Source organism: Suricata suricatta, chromosome 10, assembly GCF_006229205.1.
Source record: "Suricata suricatta isolate VVHF042 chromosome 10, meerkat_22Aug2017_6uvM2_HiC, whole genome shotgun sequence".
Lineage (NCBI taxonomy): Eukaryota > Metazoa > Chordata > Mammalia > Carnivora > Herpestidae > Suricata > Suricata suricatta.
Genome location: NC_043709.1, coordinates 103,499,915 through 103,506,000, shown reverse-complemented (window position 1 = coordinate 103,506,000; position 6,086 = coordinate 103,499,915). Strand labels below are relative to the sequence as shown.

Genomic DNA, 6,086 nt, shown 5'->3' with positions numbered 1-6,086 from the left:
CATTAAACAGTAACTGCCCAATTCCCCTCCCCCAACCCTGAAAACCACCATTCTACTTTCTATCTCTATGAATTTGCTTTTCTGTGAAATTGTCTCTGTAAGTATTTGTCCTTCTGTGTCTGGGCTTATTGCATCTCGTGTAATGTTCTCAGTGTTCATCCGTGCTGTAGTACGCATGTGTCAGCATCGCCTTCCTTTTTATCGCAGGTGCACACCACATTTTATTTATCCATTCAACTGTCCGTGGACACTTGGGTTGTTGCCACTTCTGGCTATTGTGAATAAATCTGCCACGAACATGGGTATACAAATAGTTTTTTAAAAACACTCAAGCTTCTTAAAATCCTGAAATATTTTTTTCAGAATGTGCCACTGTTGGTTAAAATCAGGATATGTCTTCTGTGGGTCCCAACCTGAGAAACAAAGCAAATCTATGCTGGGGTCTGCATGTTTTTGCCTTCTGTTTTTAAACACTTTTAAATCAATTATTTTCAACCCTGGCTATACATTAGAATCACCTGGGGGTTCTTTTTAAAATTACTGATATCCAGGCCCAACTCAAGACATCTGAATCTCAATCTCTAGGTTGAGGCAGACAAATTAGACTGTTTTTAAAGCTTTCCCTCTCCCCTCTTATTCTGCATGGGTGAGAATCACTGCTATAAATTCTTTTCTTTGGGAGGCCCTTCTCTTTATTTACAAAATGTCTGCCCTGTCAATGACACCTTTTCTCCCATCAAAAGTGAAAAGGGTTTACTGGCCAGTCAACTACCCTAGGTGTTCGCCTGATTACATCTGAATGAGAAACTCTCACTGCGGAGCACTGCCTCCTCTAGGGCAAACCTTCTATTTCTAATTGTGCAATAAGAACCCACCTCTTTCTTGGCAAGAATGTTGATATGAGTAAGCAGGTAAGGAGGTACTTCTAGGCCTACTCAGTCCTTAAGGGAATTATAATCTAGTCCTTTTAAGGCAGCAGGGACAGGAAGACAGAGAGAGACAGAGAGAAAGAGCTGTGGTCCCAGGCCCTCTCCAGGCCTGGAAGGAGGCTGCTGAGGAGGCTGGCTCCCTGGGCTCGCTGCAGGAGACAGAGGACCTGGGTCATCCTTGCATCCTTCTGACCCTAAAACACTCCCAGGCCCTGGCCTCCCCCTTTCTTACCCAGGACTCCTAGGTACTTCCTTTGGTGTGGCTTTGTCCAGTTCTATATTTGATCTTTTCCTCTCTGTAACCAACACTCTAGAACGCATCTCTGTGGTGCTGTGCTCTCTGATCGCCAAGTTCTTGACAACAGAGGGTGTTGCTAAAAGGGGGGCATCGTGACTTCACCAACAAGTTGAGTTCTAAACATCTCTGTCAGAAGCTTCACAAGCAAAAGTGGACATGCTAGTGACTGCAGCAGGACATATTCTGGGACAGTCTCTCTCTCTCTCTCTCTGATCTCCCCCACAGGGCTCTCCTCTCTTAGCAGGCAGACCTGGGGATCTAAGGCCCTTCACCTCACCTTGGGGCTCTTCTCCCTTTCTGGGTAAGCCCTCCAAACAGGATACTGGAAGACATGCATGATACAGTCATAGTAGCGCCTCCATGTTCCCAAGGACTGGTTCTCCATCCATATGAAATGCTAATGTAACTGAATGCCAAGCTGTGCTGGGGGCCAAGAACTGCAGCAGCAGGAGTTCAGAGGAGAGAAGACAAGATGAACTGGAGGAATGCATGGGGCTGCAGAGAGTCCACAGAGCATGGGATGGCTACAATGGAGGGAGAGGGGAATGGATATGATATAGCCAGACCTAGTAGGCAGGGAAAGGGCACTCTGTGTAGGGGACAGGACCAGTCTGGGTGTGGCCAGGGTGAGCAAGCCCAGCTCTGAACCTGTCTGTGCTCTCTGAGCAATGCCGGCCCCACAAAGTCATGAGCAATTAGATTAGTGGGGAACTCAGTGCCATGATAGATGACCAGAATCTATCCTAAGAAGTGAGCAAATACAGAAAAGAAGGGAGAGGCAGTGTGAGGGGTAAGGAAATTGAAGACCAAAGCCCTGAATAATGCAACAGAACACCTCCAAATAGCAGATGAACATGGAAGCCAGGGATCTCAGACAAGCATGTCTCTGGCATATCTCTGACCAGTGAATCCAAAATACACAGCCACATATGGATCTGTCTCTTGTGCAGCCAGTCCTTGCGGAGCACTTACTAAGCATAAGCATTTACGCACTCCCAAGTTGCCTCCAGGTTTTCATGCCCCCTTCCTCCTGACTTCCCCCTCACAAGATGCTCAAGTCTAGACCCAGAGGACACCCCTCTGTAACATCAGAAAGAGAGAAGAGGGGAGACATTGAACATTATTTTGGTCACCTCTTTGGTATCTCTTTTAGGTGGAGGTGAAACAGGTAAAGAAACAGAAGCACAGTTTACAGTAAAGAGAAGCACAGAAGAGAAGAGATGGAGTTCAAATGAACCTCACACATCAATAAATTATGTTTGCCAACCAGAAGTGTCTGCCTGTGGATTAAGGCTGGGCCCAGGAGGAGGGAAGGCGAGCAGGTGGGAGGACTGTTCAGCTATGCCATCACTAAATTAAAGAACACTGGTCATTCAGTGTGTCTAGGTGGCTCAATCGGTTGAGCATCCAACTTCGGCTCAGGTTATGATCTTACGGTTTGTGGGTTCGAGCCCTGCATCAGGCTCTGTGCTCACAGCTTGGAGCCTGGAGCCTGTTTCAGATTCTGTGTCTCCCTCTCTCTCTGCCCCTCCCCAACTCGTGCTCTGTCTCTGTCTCAAAAATAAACTATTAAAAAAAAAAAAGAAGAACACTGGTCCCTCCAAGGAAGCTAGCCCCTGCTGCCCAGGCCCATGGTTGAGATCCATTTTTGAGCATATTTACATAAGAAAAGGAGAACTGTGTGACAGAAAGGGCACAGAGATGTGAACACAGACAGACTCAGGCTCATTTTTAACTCTGTGACTTTGCATTTCGGCTTTACAACAGGTTAAAAGAATGGCTGAGGGATGAAAAAGAATCCTAGTATTATTATCCTGGTGATACTCAATAATAGAAAACTGTTTCTATTAACTTATTGCTGGTGTTTAGGCCTTCTTAAGCTTCCACCACAATTAACCTAGAATAAAAACCCAATAAGACTTTAGAGTTGCCTGTTGAAAATTACTGAGGTCACTTCTCATTAATTGTGTACTGATATGCAGCAATTTCCGAGGTACAGTTAGGTGGAGGAAAAAAGCAATGCAGGACAGAATGTGTAAGTGTTGACGTCAAGGGTGAAAGAGACGGCAATACACATGTATATGTTCTCCAATGTGTAGGTCTCCTACCAGGACAGGCCCTGGAGGAGAGGAGCAAAGAGGAAGAGAAACTTTTCACAGTATGCCTTTTCATGTACTCTTTATTTTGTACTATGTGAATCTGCTACTTTAAAAAAAAATACACAGAATAATTTACTTAGAAGAAGTTTGGGGAAAAAATAGAGCCGTTCCAAGGAGCTGAAAACTTTGCGCGAGCTAGTGGGAGTGCATGAGTGGTGATGCGCTTCATAGCCCAATGGAGAGGCAGTTGCCATGGACCCTGTGTCCTGAGAATGGTCCAGGGCCATGGGGAGGGAGTGCAAGAGTCCCCACTCCATCGCTCGTTATGGAGCGTTGCAGTACCAACCTCAAGATGAGCTGTAACAGCTAAGAACCACCTCCTTGGAGATGACACTTGGTGAAGCTTGTAACTCTCTGGTTCACAGAGCACTTCTATCCAAGGAGTGCCAAGTGCTTGTGCACATTCATGAGGCTCCAAGTCATCTCTCAGAGGAAGGGAGCAGCCCTCTACAGCTGTGAGGACCACAACCCCGTGGGGCGTGGAGGGTAAACCCCTACAAGCTCAGTGGTCCATGGCTCCCAACTGAAGTCTGTCACTTCCAGTGACCCTGGGGCAGTTGTTCTACCTCTCCATGCCTCAGTTTCCTTCTTTGCAATTTGAGAATATAAACAGTACTTATTTCACAAAATTGGTGTATGGAGTGAATAATGCCCAGGCACAGTAATATCTAATATTGATTGAGCCATTATTTTATGTCAGACACTGCTTTAAGCAATCTGACCCATGTTTACCTTCTCAATTTATGAGTGGAGGAACTGAGGCACATCACATGTGATCATGAGGCCATAGATGGCAACCTCTATCAACAGATGTCAGGGAAACCAAGACAAGACTGTACAGTGGCTTTACTGCTTCTCAGTCCAAAGATGGGGGGATACGGGCTGTCATTCACAGATGTAAGCCCTAGGTCCCCTCTGAGACCTGCAACCATCTCCCCTCTCTTCAGAACCCAGGATTCAGAGCCTTGCTGACCAAGTACAGAGAAGGTGCCAGAAAACCTGCATAAAAATCTCAAGGTACCTTGAACATGAGAAAACTGGTTATTGTTCAAAAGCTCATGGCTGCCACTGAAACATGTCGAGAGGGGGTGGCCCGGTGCAGGGAGGAGCAGTGTGTGAAGCTGGCAGGCCCATCTGTAAACACAGAATACATTAGGAATGTATAAGCAAAACCAGAAATCCCTCCGGTAGCTTCCTCCATTCCTCTTCTTCACGGACAGGGCCTGGGAGGCCTTTGGAAGAGAAGGGAGTCTAGCATTTAGCTTCTGATGGCCAGGAAGATAGCTCCACACCGAGAGTCTGTCACAGAGCACCGGGTAAAACAGACACACAGAGAGCTTCACTCATTAACATTGGCGTTGCCATGACAATAAGCTGTTGCCAGGTAGCAGCGAACTAGGAGAAGAGTGAGAATTAGCAAAGCCTAAAAATAAAGCCGTTATGTTTCTTCCCCCGTCTAGATGTCCATGTGTAACAGGCAATAATCTCGCCTCCGCCTCAGCCCAGCTCTTCTCCCCAGCCAGCCCCCACTGCTGCTCTGAGCCTCCAGCCAAGGGCAAGGAGCTCCCCTCTGAGGTTGCCGCAGGGGGCCACCTAAAGACAGGTGAGGGCTAAAACCTGAAGGCTGGCTTAACAAGCAGCACCAGAGAGGGTGGCAGCACAAAAGCCAGGAGGCATCTTCCCCCGTTAGGAGGTCAACTTGGACTCCAGACTGAAGCTGGGACCACTCCGGGCTGTCAGATACTCATCCCACTCCTTGACTCGGAACGAACAGGAAGTGGCAGATGCCCTGTCCTAACTGACCACTTTTCTCTTGAAAAATACTTAGCCAAGCCTCAGCCCCAGAGGTCATTGTGGAAGTCAGGAGCCTGGGCTCACCAGCATGAGTGGTTCACAGTTTCCTTTGGAACTGTGATACCACCAGAAGAGCCATCGTGATACTAATTTCAAAAAGTAAAAGAGTGTAATGATAAAAATCATGGAACAATTTGTAAACATCTCCAAGGGACAGGCAGTAGAATAATTTTCAGGGTCTTCAGGCTGGCTCTGATATCAGAAGAGAAAATGCATGTGTCCAGTGGTTATCTGTTTCCTTTGTTCATCTCTCCCATCAGACCCAGAGCTGCACAAATGCAGAAACCACGTCTAACCATTCACCCTCATAACCTTAGCATCTGTGGTCTTCCCAGACATACTGCACATAACAGACACACCGGGGGAAAGAGGAAGCGGGGAAGGAGGGTCACCACAAACACACAGCAGAGACAACATTCTGGGTAAATGGCAAAGATATCAACAGTAATAATACCCTGACCTAGATAAAATACCTCTCTTTCTAAAATTCTAAGTTCTGCATTCTAAGAACTAAATTCCACTCTCTATCCAGGTCTCTATTCTCAAAAAAATGATTTATCACATAGACAGGGGTGTCATGCTTTAAGCAGATCAAACCCAAAATTTTGTTGGCAATAATTTCCTTTACAAGTCTTTATAATCAGATTTCCTCAAATGTAGACCTGCCTAATTTCTTTAAAGTATAATTTGTTTAATTCAGATAGTATATGCTAATTTGAATCTCTACTTTGAGTGAAGCCAGCAGCAACAATGGAATTTGTGGTTTCTTTCCTTCCACCAGACTCACTCTTGACTCACCACACTCTCCCTCCATCATGGTTGATGTGCACTCAGCAAATGCCAACA

General features: G+C 46.3%; 1 protein-coding gene across 1 annotated transcript in view; it reads right to left on the bottom strand.

Moving 5' to 3' along the window:
• The window catches only part of CACNA1C (calcium voltage-gated channel subunit alpha1 C), a 721,004-nt gene that overhangs the window by 487,294 nt on the left and 227,624 nt on the right, over positions 1-6,086 (bottom strand). The gene's annotated exons all lie outside the window — the stretch shown is intronic.